The 16,494-nt window shown below is 32.9% G+C and overlaps 1 pseudogene; it reads right to left on the bottom strand.

Annotated features, from left to right (window-relative positions):
* Nucleotides 1–10,547: 10,547 nt before the first annotated feature.
* LOC133878978 (cyclic nucleotide-gated ion channel 1-like) lies at nucleotides 10,548–15,995 on the bottom strand (annotated as a pseudogene).
* Nucleotides 15,996–16,494: the final 499 nt, after the last annotated feature.

Raw genomic sequence — 16,494 nt, forward strand, 5'->3', positions numbered from 1 at the left:
ATTCTAGAATCATCAAATACATCATAAAGTCACAAAATCAAGATCCCAAGAAAATACACCATTCGGCCATCACTTCCAAAAATCACCATAAACCCTAGATTTTTTTTCTTAAACAAAACCAAAATCAAATCCTTAACAATATCATACGATTTTTGTGCTATTTAGGCAATGGATAATCCGAAAATACAAGAAAAAGAGGAGAAAGAGGAGAAAGAAAGGAAAAAGGAAAGAAAGGGAATGGGAGAGAGTGATGTGCGTGAAGGAGAAGAAGAAAAGAGAAAGAAGAGAAGAAAAGAAAAGAAAGAGGAAGAGAGAGAGTAAGTGGGACATGTGTAAGGGTATGGGTGGTTGGGGGAAGATAAGGCTATCTTCTCCTAGCCAACCGGGTGATGACACGGGGCACAAGGGAATTGCATTTTTATTAATCCCCAACTTCCATAAATTATAGAAGGACCCACAAATCTATTATTCTTATCATTTAACAATTAACATTTAACTCCCACCTATTTTAAACTACACCTTAATTAATGTAATTGAATATTTATTCAACTAGGATGCACTGTAACAATTATACTAATTCTACTATTTCATTTTAGACTTATTTTATTTTCTTAACATAAATACTATCACCTAAAATATAATTATTAGTCCCATCATTTAATAAATACTATTTAAAAGGAAAAGGAAAGAAAGGGAATGGGAGAGAGTGACGTGCGTGAAGGAGAACAAGAAAAGAGAAAGAAGAGAAAAAGAGAAAAGAAAGAGGAAGATAGAGAGTAAGTGGGACATGTGTAAAGGTATGGGTGGTTGGGGGAAGATAAGGCTTTCTTCTTCCAGCCAACCGAGTGACGACACGTGGCACAAGTGAATTGCATTTTTATTTAATTAATCCCCAACTTTCATAAATTATAGCAGGACCCCCAAATCTATTAGTCCTATCATTTAACAATTAACATTTAATTCCCACCTATTTTAAACTACACTTTAATTAATGTAATTGAATATTTATTCAATTAGGACCCACTGTAATAATTATTCTAATTCTACTATTTCATTTTAGACTTATTTTATTTTCTAAACATAAATACTATCACCTAAAATATAATTATTAGTCCCATCATTTAATAAATACAATTTATTAAATGCTAAATTCCTTTTAATTTTTCTTGACCTTTACAATCAATGTGATTAATTGTGGTATGATCTATGTGATCGATCATGGTACGATCAATGTGATCGGTCGTGGTACAATCTATGTGATAGGTCGTGGTATGATCTAAGTATGATCGATCGTGGTACGATCTAAGTTTGATTGATCGTGGTACGATCTAAGTGTGATCGATCGTGGTACGATCAATGTGATCGATCGTGGTACGATCTATGTGTTCGATCGTAGTACGATCTATGTGTTCGATTGTGGTCTGATCTATGATCGATCGTGGTACAATCTATGTGATCGATCGTGGTACGATCAATGTGATCAGTCTTGGTACGATCTATGTGATGGAACCAAGTACGATCATGTGATCGATCGTGGTACGATCTATGTGACCAAACATGGTACGATCATTGTGATCAATTGTGGTACGATCTATGTCATTGATCGTGGTAGGATCTAAGTAATCAATTGTGGTAGGATCTAAGTGATGGAACGTGGTACGATCATGTGATTGATTGTGGTACGATCTATGTGATCGATCGTGGTACGATCAATGTGAGACCCTTTTTTTCTTTTCTTTTTTTTTTTGGTTGAAATGACTCTAATTTGAGACTTTTTTTTTTTTTTTTTTTTTTTTTTTTGTTTAAATGGCTGCAATTAGAGCCATTTTGATAAAAACGACTCCATTTCGAACCATTTTGTTAAAATGGTTCAAATTAAAGCCGTTTTTTGCTCTAATTTGAGCCGTTATCGAAAAGCGGCTCAAATTAGAGCAAAACAAAATGACTCTAATTAGAGCTGCTTTTGTTAAAACGGCTCAAACTAATTTGACATGTTTTAACGAAAACGACTCTCATACTAAAACGGATCAAATTAGTGTCGTTTTAACGAAAACGACTCTAATTAGAGCCGTTTTTATTAAAACGACTCTAATTAGAGCCGTTTTTATTAAAACGACCCAAAATTAATTAGAGACATTTTAGTTAAAGCAGCTCTAATTAGAACTGCTTTTTTAAAACGGCTATAATTGGAGCCGTTTTAGTTAAAAGGTTATTTTTTTTTTTACTGCGTGATAAATTGATAGGAACTAGAACCAAATTTGCATAGGAGTCTCACCAATGCAAAAATAGAAGTCTCTAACAAATATAGTGGAAGGAGGAGTTCATTATTCAATACCCTTCATAATACTCATATAGTAGCGTACTTGCTATGGATAGAAACAATTACATGCTAAACAATAATAAAGATAACGATTACAAGAAACTAATGATAAATTGGCCGAATTAAACCCTACAAATGGATTTTTTTTGTTCTTTTTTATTTTTTTAATACCACAAAGTCCCTAGCTAAGAGCAACTCAGAAAATAAAATCACCACATAAATCCAAAACAAGCTTGAATAAGTACAATAATCCATTTGATTCATCATGTTTTCTAGGCAATATATAATTTAGGACAAAAAATTCTTACAAATTGGTTTGTAGGAAATTTCATACAACCTACATATAAGATTGACATGTGTCCATTGGCATATGAGAAGTATATGTTGTTTTAATAGCATGTGCTTCTCATATGCTTTTTTAATAGCATGTGCTACCCGTACCCTCGAACCCTCCCCACCCCACACCAACCCGCCCCGTCAATAACGGATATAAGACATTTTTAAAAAAGTGGGGCCTAAATATGCCAACCCATGATTTATGGGGCGGGTTGCGGTATTAAATTTTTTCCCACACGCACACTCGCCCCGCCCCGTAGTCCCTTTATACTCATACCATCAAATTTTCCCCAAAAAAATTATAAGAGTCATGACTAGAGTCACGAATTGTCTAGATTGTGTACCTTTGATTTCATTCAATACAGTTCTGCACTATCCTTTTCATCTCTATTCTTATTTCATTCTTATATACACTCTCATCTCTACATTCTCACGTACACATACCCATTCAATCTACAATCACAGAAAAGAATAAAAAGGTTCTTTACAGTTGGGTTTGTTGGTAATTCTTGTTCTTTCTTCTTGTTTGCTGGTGAGGTTGATTCAATTGGAATTTTCAAAATTTGAACTGGGTTAACAAGATTGTGAATTATTTTTTCTGATTTTGGGCCAAAAAAAAAAACCCCTGAACCCGCATGAACCCGTCCCGATCCGCTCTACCCGAGGCCCAGCGGGTTTACCATTCACTATGCGGGTTGTGGATCTCGATTTTCAAACCCGTTCACTGCAGCGCGGGTTGTGGGAAACATGCAAATCCGGCCCAATCTGGCCCGCGCCCACCCCTATGTGGGTTGAATGAAATTTCCTACAAACTAGTTGTAAGAAATTTCTGTCCTATAATTTATATGCCTTAGAGATATATATAATCTCATCTATGATAAGAGAATTGGATTGAAATTAAAAAAAAAAAAAAAAAAAAAAAAAAAAAAAAAAAAAAAACTCTCACCCAAAATCATTTTAAATATATTTACTCTTTTTTTTTTTTCTTTTTTCTTTTTTCCATAATATCCACATTTTTTTTTTTTAAGAAAAAAAAGTTAAAAAGAATACGAAAAAAAACACAAAAAACAAAAACAAAAAATTTGGACACCCAAACATCTTAGATATTTTAGTAGTGTTTTTTTGCTAAATGAATGAATTATTGAATTTTTGGGTGTCCAAATTTTTTGTTTTTTGTTTTTTTTTGTTTTTTGTTTTTTTTTTTTTTTTTTTTTGTATTCTTTTTTTACTCTTAAATATTCATGAAATCCGTCATGCCATCCATGGAGTCCATTGACGTAGCGGAAGACTAAGGTAACTAATCAGAGAACAGCGTCTTCGATTCTGCAAGGAGAAGCGTCTTCGTCTTCTACCCCAAAAGATAAAATAAGCCCGCAGGCTAAAAGAAAGATAAAACTCCGCAGAGTATTTGAGAGAGAATTCTCTGATTTTATAACAATTCAATTGATTCTTAGTTTTACATAATAAGCAAGTCTATTTATAGAAGAGAAATACTTGTGGAAAAAGTAAACCTATCCCTAGTAGTAAAAGTAAACTTTTCCTAATAGCAATAGTAAACCTTATTCTAGTAGTAAAAGTAAAACTTATTCTAAAAGAAAAATAAATAAAACAAATCCAATTCTAGTAAGGAAAGAAATAAAGCTACTCGCAAATCTAGTCATAGTAAAGAAAAACATAAAGTCTTGGCTTGACGATCAAGTCTTTCCTTTTGTACTTCCATTGTCTGCGAATAGGTAAGCTTCTAATCAAATGGTGCTGCTTCAGTATTATTTTGAACATCTTTTCTATTTTCGTTTTCATCGAAAATATTAATAAATTCCGTCCTACATCAGACACCCCCACTTGAAAAAAACTCGTCCTCGAGTTTTCTTTGCGATGTGTCACACGCGGCTCTTCCAGAGAAAGATATTTGGAAAAATCTTCATAGATAGCGCTCGGTTCTTCCGAAGAAAGATATTTGGAAAAATCTTCATAGATAGCGCGCGGCTCTTCTGGAGAAAGATATTTGGAAAAATCTTCATAAATAGTGCCAAGACACAACTTTTCCTTTTCGTCTCCTTCCATAATAATTTCTCCAAATATTTTTTTCTTGATGTCACCTTCAACTTGATTGTCTTCTTCAAAAGAATCACCCTTGTCATGTATTTCTGCCGTGATCGTGATGGGCTGCGCTTGTAGTGGATATTCTTCCAGTGGTATAGTAGTTGGAACCAATGGTTGTGGTTGCACATGTTGTTTCTCTAACAGCAACTCCACTTTCTTACTGTAACTAACATTCTCTTCACATATGGTTTTCTTATTCGGAGATTCATAAATATGGTTAGAAATAGGTTGAACGCAACTTACATCATTGTCACCAAAATCTTCATAGACCGGTGCTCGATTTATGGGTGCAAGTCGTTGGTGACAAGTAGGCTTCACTCGAATCCCATCATTATTATGGACAAGATTTTCCCTACGATTACGAATAGGACCCATGTACATGCGTTCCATCATCTCTCGCATCTGGCGCATCTCTTGTCGCAACATCTGCCGGAACTCTTGCAATTCGGCTCTCCAAGGAGCCTCCCTGTCACGATCCACATCGTTATAGGAGATGTTACTGTAGTATAAGTTGGCCATCGAATCCGGATAATGCTGGCTCGGATACCCCAAAGATTCGGCTCTCAAAAGAGCCCCTCCCCTACAAGCGGCGTTGTTGGAGAAGTTTGTCACCGTTGCGCTAATTGGCCATGATCAGGATAAAGCCTGCTCTGATACCAATTGACGTAGCGGAAGACTAAGGTAACTAATCAAAGAACAGCGTCTTCGATTCTGCAAGGAGAAGCGTCTTCGTCTTCTACCCCAAAAGATAAAACAAGCCTGCAGGCTAAAAGAAAGATAAAACTCCGCAAAGTATTTGAGAGAGAATTCTCTGATTTTATAACAATTCAGTTGATTCTTAGTTTTACATAATAAGCAAGTCTATTTATAGAAGAGAAATACTTGTGGAAAAAGTAAACCTATCCCTAGTAGTAAAAGTAAACTTTTCCTAATAGCAATAGTAAACCTTATTCTAGTAGTAAAAGTAAAACTTATTCTAAAAGAAAAAGAAATAAAACAAATCCAATCCTAGTAAGGAAAGAAATAAAGCTACTAGCAAATCTAGTCCTAGTAAAGAAAAACATAAAGTCTTGGCTTGACAATCAAGTCTTTCCTTTTGTACTTCCATTGTCTGCGAATAGGTAAGCTTCTAATCAAATGGTGCTGCTTCAGTATTATTTTGAACATCTTTTCTATTTTCGTTTTCATCGAAAATATTAATAAATTCCGTCCTACATCATCCATCGGCAGTGTATACCACCGTCGATTGATTCGTTGGCATTGTATAAGAAAATCCCATGAATCTAGGGATCTAACAGACCTCTTAATCTGTTAGGAATTTAATGAAGAATGAAAAGAAGAAACTCAAAAGAATCTCTATCCGGCCAATTTGAGGAGCCACGACCTCTAAGTTCACAAGTGAACAACAGTACAATTCAATCGATACTTCTCTTAGCCCTTCCTTCTCTTTTTATACACGTCAATACTCAACTAACATAACAGCTAACTAACATAACGGCTAACTGCATTCGAACCACTTAACAGACTCCTTACAAGCAATAACGGCCACCACAGTTCAACTAATCAAATGACTAACTTCTCCATACACCCATGGACGGAGCCGACGTTTTTATTTTCTGTTTTCGATACACCCACCCAATTTATGGATTTTGGAAATTAGTGTAGGAAAATTGAAAATTCTTGCATACTTGCTGTTTCTTAGTTTTGTAATCTTAAAGATTCATGTAATTGATTGAAGTGGGGGCCAGATTTTCTTAAAGTAGTGAATTTTGCTTGAAAACTGAAACCCCTTTTACACTCCATGGAATTTGTTGCAAAATTTATAGTTGGGTGTAACGCCCGCGTTACTGTGGGTTTGTTTTGTGAAGGTATATGAATGAGAATGAAAATAGGCTAGTTTAGTGGGTGTAGCAGAGACCACCCTTATAAGGCTTAATAAAGATATAGAGAATGATCTCAAAACCTCCACTTGGGATTTCAGTAGGATTGGAGATTTGAAACCTAATAGCTTTGATGACGTTTTTGGATCTCTCGATTTTGATAAAGTTTATTGAGCCTTACTCTTTCATAAAAAGCACCTTAAAAGAACAGGTTTGCTAAAAGTTTATAAAGCTCACAACCCAATATACCTTGGCATTGTAGGACTTTTAATACACCTCCTCACGTATAGCATTATTGTCCAAACACGTGTACAACGGGAGGGAATGCCCAACATTGTCCAAGGCCCTGAAGCTTTCATACCATGATAAAGTTCATTGAGCGTTACTCTTCCACAAAAAGCACCTTAAGGGAAGATGTTTGCTCAAGGCTTATAAAGCCTACAACCAAAGTATATTTTGACAATGTGGGACTCTTAACACGCTCCCTTACGTGTGGCTCTATTGTCCAAACACATGTACAATTGGAGGAAAGACCCAACATTGTCCAAGGCCCTGAAGGTCTGATGTCATGTAAAAGTCCATTGGCCTTACTCACGCTCAGACGCCTTATGAGAAAGGGGGACACTTAACTGATTTTTCCCTATTGTCCCAATTGTAAGAGCATCCTCAATGGACTCTTTAAAATTTCACTAAATTTTAGTGAAAGAATTGTAAAATAAAATATAAAAGATAGAAGGGAAGAAAAGGAGAACACAAAAGAGAGAAAACGCTACATTGCTTCTTATTTCATTGAGTGCTTTTGATTACAAAAGATATGAATATATAGGCTAATAGAGGGGAGCACATCCCACTAATCATGGCACACAATCATGAAATATTAAAGTGAAAAATATTGAGGAAATCATGTAGGAAAATATGGAAAGATATTGGAGAGGAAATTAAGGAGATATTCTTGATATGCTGCAACGGCTCTTTATTTTCTAACAAGAATCAACTTTTTTGTGTTTAACTATCACTTTTGAAAAGTTTCCTACATCAAACTCTCTACAAATTTCTCTATTTTAATTAAATATTATTTTTTTTTATTGGTTTTGGAGCAACTACTTTAACTATTTAAACATTAAAATTTGAAGGGAATCGATTCCCCTTGCAAGGATTTGTCAGGAAACTGAAAGAAAATAATTAAAAAATGAATAGAGAAATGATTTGGGACGTTAAATATAGAGTGTTTTTTTACCATTTTGGAAAAACTTTAAAGAGTTTGATGCATGGGGTGTTTTAATAATTCCGTTAACTTGGACGGAATATTCCATTTTTGGGCGTTAATTTTGGTTTAAAGACCAAAATGCCCTCCAACAGTAATTAAAAAAAAATATATTAAAATTAATATGTTTAAAAAGGTTGAGGGCATTTATGTCTTTTTACGAATTAAACTGACGGAAGAGGGCAAAGTGTGTAAAGTTGGTAGTTAGATGCTCTCTTTGGTCGAGGTGTCAGTTCATGGGGGCATGTTGACAATGGCTGGTAGTTGATGGGGGAAAAAAGTAATTACCCCTTATATATATATATAGCCATATACACTTAAGGTTAGGGTTTATGACTATATATAGTACATATACTTAGGGTTATGGTTTATAACTATATATATAGTACATACACTTAGAGTTATGGTTTATAGTTATATATATATATATATATATATATATGTATATATCGTTTTTATTCCCATTTTTTTTTTGAGAAATTTAATATTGTATTTATAAAACCCACATATAGTACCATAAATTCAATGATCGATTTACACATCTCTTGTACAAACATGGATAAGAGATGTGTAAGAGAATGAAATTAAATATTTCTCTTTAAAAAATGAGAGAAATCAACATTTAGCTTTTTTATTTTTAATTTTTTAATTGTTTCAGGAGATTCTCTCTTTAACTTGATTGAATAAACCTCGACTTAGATGCCGTATAAAAACTATAAAATATACGCTTTAGTTTTTTTCATTTTTCCAACTGTTTGGATTTAATCTCACAATCTTCCTCATACAAAATTAGAGTACTGTATTTTTTTTTTACAGCACCTACGCCAAATTCATTCGAATTTCTACAATATCGGAACAATCTAATTATAATCAATCTAGGATTTAATGTTATATTTAAAAGTGTACAATAATGACAAGTGAAAAATATATTGACATTATTATTCATAAAATGTAAAATCAATTAAATTATAAACCCTAGTCCTAAGTATATGTATGATATATAGCCATAAACCCTAATCCTATGTGTATGTACTATATGTAGCCATAAACCCTAACCCTAAGTGTATGTACTATATATAGCCATAAACCCTAACCCTAAGTGTATGTACTATATATAGCCATAAACCCTAACCTTAAGTGTATATACTATATATATCTATAAACCCTAACCATAAGTGTATATACTATATATAGTTATAAACCCTAACCCTAAGTGTATATACTATATATAGCCATAAACTCTAACCCTAAGTGTATGTACTATATAAGGGACTAAACCATAAATATACTATTTATATATAGGAGGGAACCCTAAAAATAAGTGCATTTACTATATATAGCCATAAACCTTAAGGTAAATTAGGGTACACACAAGTCATTATAAATGTATATAGTTTCTAAACCGTTTACATGCATGCATATATTATGCATACATGTATATAATCTTAATTATAAGTTTTTTCTAACTTTTTTATGTATATATATATATATATATATATATATATATTTTAAACGTAGAAATGTTTAAGGCGATGTTCTACAAAACCAAACCTTAATTTGGTGTTATATATATATATATATATATATATATATATATATATATATATATATATATATATATATATATATAGAATATATTATTTTGTGTGTGTATATATATATAGTAATATATGGTATATATATATAGTATATATATAGTACAATATGCAAATTAGTATTAAATTGCTAAAGTATAAAATAAGACAAAACTCATTTGTAATACGTCTATAAATGTAAACGCAAACCTTAATTAGGGTTAGGGTTTACTTATAAGTATACCATATATAAGGAACTAAACACATACATTCTAAATATGTACGCGTCATTATGCATGTATATAGTTAAAAAACTAAAGTTTTTTTTTCTCTTTTTTTTTTTTTTTTTTTTTTCCAAAAAAAACCTAAATACAATGATTTATATGCATATTGTATAAAATGAGTCATTATGCATGTATATAGAAATATTATTATGCATAGTGTACAAAACCTTAATTAGGTTTTTTTTGTAAATATATATTTGATTAAAAACAGTTGGCCACGTGTGTTTTATACACGTGTCTTTTTGAACACTTGTATTAATACACGTATTAAATACACGTGCCAAAACAGACGCGTGTATTAAATACACGTGTATATTTGGACACGTCTATTAATACACGCGTCTATTTAGACACGTGTATTAATACACGTGTCTATTTGGACACGAAATACACGCGTCTATGTGTGACCGAACCACAAATAGCCACGTCCTCATGTATACACGTGGCTATTTTGACACGTGGCTTCAGTGACCCTTACTGTAGACACGCAGCGAATCCCAGTTATTTTTGTAGTGACATGGAGAATGGATGAATTATAAAGAGCTCATAGGTACTGAGTCTCGATCATATTAGTTGTTTATTAAGTAAGTTTTGGCTTTATAATTGATTCTAATTAAAGAGCTTGAATTACAACTTGACTAATCTTTTTAGAATGATAAAACAAATGTGGCTAGTATTTTCTCTAATTCATTACACCAACAGTCTTCAACATGAATGCTGAAATGGGGTACTTGGATAATGAACAACTGCACCCTAAATATCTAATTCAATTCATTTAAAATAAAATCATATTGCCTATCCATTTTTATACTAGTTTACATATTTCAAACTTTTTATGTTATTTTTTCTTTTTACATTTCTTCATAAGAAAAATAATATCGTTTTCAATTGAACAGCTATTTTATTCCGTCTGAAAGATTAAAAGAAAAGAAAAAAACAAAAAACTCACTTTTCTTAGCAGGGGTAAGCAAAGATGTCGTTTAATCTTCTTTGTAAGATAATTGGGAAATTGAAGGATCGGTTTCTCCATATCAAAATCTTTATTTTCTTCCAATATGTGCTGTATGTAGGAGATGATCTGTCCTGTCATATCAGAAGGGAGCTGGTTTCTAGCTATCCAAAATTCTGTAGGTCTCATTTTGCGTTTAATCACCTCCGACTTCTCAGCTTCCATTTTAACATTTTTAAATTCTCAGCTGCCATTTTTAAATTCTCAGTTTCCATTTTTAACTTCTCGGCTTCCGTCTCCAACTTCTCGATTGCCATCTGTATGTATGTCTATTACACAACAAGTTTTGTTTATCAAATTACAAAAAAAAAAAAAAAAAATGATGAATTTAATCATTTATATTACTCAATTATGCTATACATTACGCCGTCATCCCATCACTGTCCCACTATGTTGATGTTATACTATCGATCTACCCCTAGATCAACCATTGTTAAAAAAAAATAATAATAATAAAATAAAATAAAATAAAAATGAGAAATGCTAGAGTGTACACTCTTGTACACTCATTGTCCCACTCTCACTTGTGTTTTTAATTTTTAAACAAATAAAATAAATTCTAACAAGTGAGAGCGGGACAAGGGGTGTACACTCCTATACACCCCAGTATTTCTCATAGTAAATTAGCAATGCCACATCAACATAGTAAAATAGTAGCGGAATGTGGGTGTAGTATGTAAAATTACTCACATATAGTTGGCCTTCTCATAACTAATATTGAACTCTATAAAATTTTTTAACTATCAAAATTACTAACTAAAAAAACCTTTAATTTGTCGAATTTTAGAAATTTTTAAATCTACAAGACTTCTACGCAAAATCTAGTCCATGTAGAAAACTTTCAACTCTTATTAACCTTTCCAAAAATAGAAATGACACAAAATTACATAGTCTAAAATTATATTAAAAATGAAAAAAAGAAAAAGAAAAAAGATGTCGAGCACCAACCTGCACATGGCCGATGAAGTACAAAAACAGTAGCAAACCAAAGATCGAAATAAAAACCGTGAAGCAATTTTCCCAAAAATAGGTACTTGTTTGAAGGTTTTGACCAAGAGAACTGCAAAAATTGGACAACTATATTAATGTATATATTAGATAATAACCTAATTCAATTGATGTGTAACATGACATGCTTATTGATAACATGCAAACACTAATAAAAACTATTCGATCTGGAGCGACAAATTAAGGGTCCAATATATATATGTGCAAACCTCAAATTTCAGAGGTCCCACCAGAAACAGTGCATGATCTTTTGTGGAATATTTGTGGACGACACAGTACCAGATTGAAGGGCTTCAAGGAACATTCCAAAATCAACGAGCGTTGTATTTGGTGTTTGTATATGGCAAGCATCATCTAGAAATGTGTAATTTCCTAAAATGCGACCACATTTAAAAGAACTTGGGGTACATCCAATATGATTTTCACAGGCTTTGTGCCAGCAAGGTGTCTCTCGTTCGATAGAGAAAAAGTACCAAAAGGCACCAAGTACGTAAAAGTGTTCTCATGTGACATATATAAAGAATGAGCGCAATGCATGCTTGTGATTAATTATCAAGGTATTTTCATTTGAAATGAAAAGTTTTAGGAAAAACTTCACTTTTTAGGAAAAAAAATTGGAAGGATTTAGGTGTTGGCAAGAATTTAACGGAATTTGTAAAAATACCCATACTTGAAACTTTGAAATTTTTAATAATTTTTTTTTTTAAAAAAAAATATAGTGGTATTTTGAAATTTTTGATAGGATTTAACAAAAAATTATAACGGATGGTTAAAATTGAAACAAATTGAAATACCCTAAATTGATACATTTTAAAGCTTGAGTACTTTTTTTTTTTTTGAACAGATAAAGTTGAGTACTTAGTTGCAAAAGTGATAAAAAAATCAGAGGTTATAAATAAAGTTTTTCCAAAGTTTTATAAAACTTTGAAAAAAAAAACTCGACTTTTTAAAGCAAAACTGAAATAATTAAGCATTAAAAAAAATTAAGATGGGTTAATCAAACTTACATGGCTGGCAAGGATACATACAAAAAAATTGAATGCAGTTTTAATCCATACTCTTCTAACGAGTTTTCCTGAAATTTCGATATGTTTCTTCCACGATAGGTAGATTCGAAGAACTCTTGGCACATATTGCTGAAGAACACATGCGTTTAGGAACTTCCTTACTTCAAAAAATTCTGAGCTTCTCATTTTTGAAACAATAATTGGAACTAAAACCTGGACAAATTACAACAAGCATGTGTATGATCTACTTAATTAATATAGAGAATAAATTGCTGAAAAAACCCACTAACCTCATTGCGAGAAATGCTAAAACATAGACTCTTCTACGACTACCATACAACTCTGATATATGTGAAAGTAAAATTCAGACCTTAGATCAGTATTTGGTTTTTTTTTTTTTTTTTTAACAAGTGTTAATCTAAGAGCTATTTTTTATTGTCACGACATCCAATTGTATGACAAACCTAAATCATAGACCTAAAGCTAGCTCGACTCACTGATTTAGGTTGGCATATTAAAATGTAACTATATATATTAATAGATGGTCTAAACTAACTCATGAAAAAATCAACGAGTTTAATGTTGGTCACCTTAAAAAGAAAATGCTATATATACACAAAGTCTCCCTTACCTTAATGTTTTTTTACTAGTTTTATTTTAGTATTTTGCAGGTCATTGAGAGAAAACGACAGCTTTAAGGTGAAAAATGCAAAGTTTAGAAGAAAATACACTTTGAGAAGACCCAAATAATGTTATTATGTTTGACCAAATCAATGAAATGATTAAATCGAAATTTCTCTAATTGGAGTCAAAATCGGATTAGATTAAATTTTAGATTCTGCACACATCTTAGTATTTTGATAATAACTTTCAGCTCAAGCATCGGATTAAGGTCAAATTAGCGGCGTTAGAAAGCTAACTCAAAATAATACAAATCATTCTGAAATAAGATTTTCCTAATTCGGACGTCTGCTATGCCAAAAGTATCCTGTAATATAAAAACAAAATCTGGGCAAATCCTATTCCGATTTGTACAAGGATTCCTTTCTAATTTGACCAAGAGATTGAAGTACGATTTTGCCGGTATATCTAGGGCTTCTAGGGTTTGTTTTCTCCCTATAAATAGACAGTTAAGCTTCAAGAAAAAGGGGGGGGGGGGGGGGTTGAAGCAAGAGATCAGAAACCAAATTCTATATTTTTTTAGTTTAGTTTTCTTTTGTTTAGGTTTTATTTTTAATAATCATGTGTAGCTAATTTCCCAACTAAGGTTGAGGATGAAGCCTCATCGATGAAGAACAACAACACTTCCATTTAAGTCTTTATTATATGATTTTATTGGATTTAATTTTTTCAGTATTTTACTTCTTTTCAATGTGTGGAATAATTCTAGGATATCTTTTTTGATTCAATGATACATTTGAGGATTTGAGATAATTTCACATAATTGATTACTTGGTTTTTATTTATAAAACAATTCGATATCCCTTATGATTTATTTTACGGATACAATTGATGTTTTGATTTAAATCGGATATTTGCTATGATTTACAGATACACTTGATGATTTGATTTAAATTGGATTTCTTTTGTAATTTGTGTAAAGAATGAATATATGAGATTGTTTTGATTAACTGTTTAAAGCATAGTAAAACATATTTGAGATTTTAATTGTGAGAACTTCGGATTAATATTGATGAACATGGAGTATATTGTTATGATTCGATGAGTGTAGATTCCAAAATCTTAGTACCTTTTTTTTTGTTTTGTTTTCCTTTATTTAATTTATGTTTTCTTTTATTCACAAAAACAATCTCTCAACTTTTTGGAATTAGGTTAAGATTTAATTAGTTTAGACATAAATTTTGTTTTCAAAAACACAATTCCCTGTGGGATCGACCTCGCGCTTGCAATCCATTAACTGCAAACGATTCGTGCACTTGCGAGTAGAATTAAAATTCACATCAAGTTCCTATGGGGTCCGAACCCTCCCTACATCCAGGGGAAAATTCGAATTTGAGATGATGAGGGCGGAACTAAAATAAAGATCTTTAAAGGTAAAAAGTTAATTTTTGGGGGTCAAATTCATTAAAACCATGAAATTTAAGAGAATTATTAAAAAAAATATGGGGGACTTCTGTCCCCTCAAGCTCAGACGCAGTCGCCCCAGCCTACATGCCAAGCTAGGCCCTTATCCATTGAACATCTTTATTTGTAAATAAAATTGAAAAATTAAGAAAATTTCAAAGCATAAAGGTTATTTAGTCATGGTCCATTAACCAGTTTAATCTATGTCTAACTTATAAACAGGCCGGCCTACACATATCAAGACCCAAAATATTAAGCTTAACTAAGGTCCAACATTTTCTGAGTCGTAGCACTTACATGTTTGGACAGAGTGGGGGGAGCAAGCCAGATAAGGATTTGAATAGAGCAAAAGAATGGTAGAGAGTAGTTTTTAAAATTCAAATGTATGATAAATTTAATTATAATTTTAAAAGTCATATTACTCGTAGAAAAAAACACTTGAACTACATTTAGCATTACTTTTCAAATTATATATGATATGCAAGCCAATTTTATTTATTTATTTTTTGACATGTCCACACAAGAGGGAACGAAGGATTTGAACTAATGACCTCCGCTTCATGAGGTGTAGTCCCCAACCGATTGAATTACTCCTTAGAGACGATATGCTAGTCGATTAGTGAGATTGGATGTGACAAGCGCTACCACTTTCTTCATTTTCTTACTGCTAGCGCTACCACTTTCTTCATTTTCTTACTGCTAGCGCTAGGTAGTCAATATCATATCGGCGGTTCACCTTATTTAATGAAAAAACATCAATGAATAGAACCAAACCTTTGGTAGAGATGCATTCTTAGGTGTACAAATGAGATTCACAGGAACGAAGCAAGAAGATATTATGAGTAAGGGCTAGAGACAAAAAAATTTTGTTGCCAGGGGCAGTAAGCATGGAGGAGATGGACGGTATCAGCGAGCCTGCAGAGATGGATGAGGGCCCAATCAAAGGCGTGCTTGCTTTCGGGCCCGTGATCCGCGGCTATCAGTATGTCCCGGCCTCGCCTCCTCTCCCCTGTCTCTCTTTCCAGCTCTGGCTCCGCCTCTGGCACTATCGGTATCAAAATAGGCAGCTTCACGTCTCTCCAGGCTCCAGCCGTACTCTTCCCGATCCTCCACCAACGTTTCCATTACCTACGAAACCCAGAGAGCTCAGTACAACAAGTTGGCTGTTTTTGTTTTCAGAATTCGGATTTTGTTTTTATTTTTTTATTTTTGTTAAATCTTTTGGGGTCTTCGAGAAAGTTGAAATGATTGGTGGGCTAGCCTTCTATGATGTGCAAGGAGCCCGAAAACGGCTCTTTGGTGTAGGAAGAGAAATCATATAGGACTCAAATGATATAGAAAAGGAATCTCTTGGATGAAGCACATGCATTGTTCGACCAAATGCCTGAAAGGAACGTCGTGGGCCAGAGAATGGATGGATTTTCTAGTGGCTAGATTGTGTGGAACAAGGATCTGTTTACCATTTGTATTTTCTGGAAATAAAATTATCATAATTTTTTTTTCCAAGAAATTTCTTGGTGGGGGGGTCTGGAGATCGGGCGGCTCATTAGTAGAGCAACATGCATTCCATAACAACCGATGTAATTCAGATGGCTCAACAACAGGTTCTTTTTTCTTAAGCACC

Source organism: Alnus glutinosa, chromosome 10 (genome assembly GCF_958979055.1).
Source record: "Alnus glutinosa chromosome 10, dhAlnGlut1.1, whole genome shotgun sequence".
NCBI classification, from domain to species: domain Eukaryota; kingdom Viridiplantae; phylum Streptophyta; class Magnoliopsida; order Fagales; family Betulaceae; genus Alnus; species Alnus glutinosa.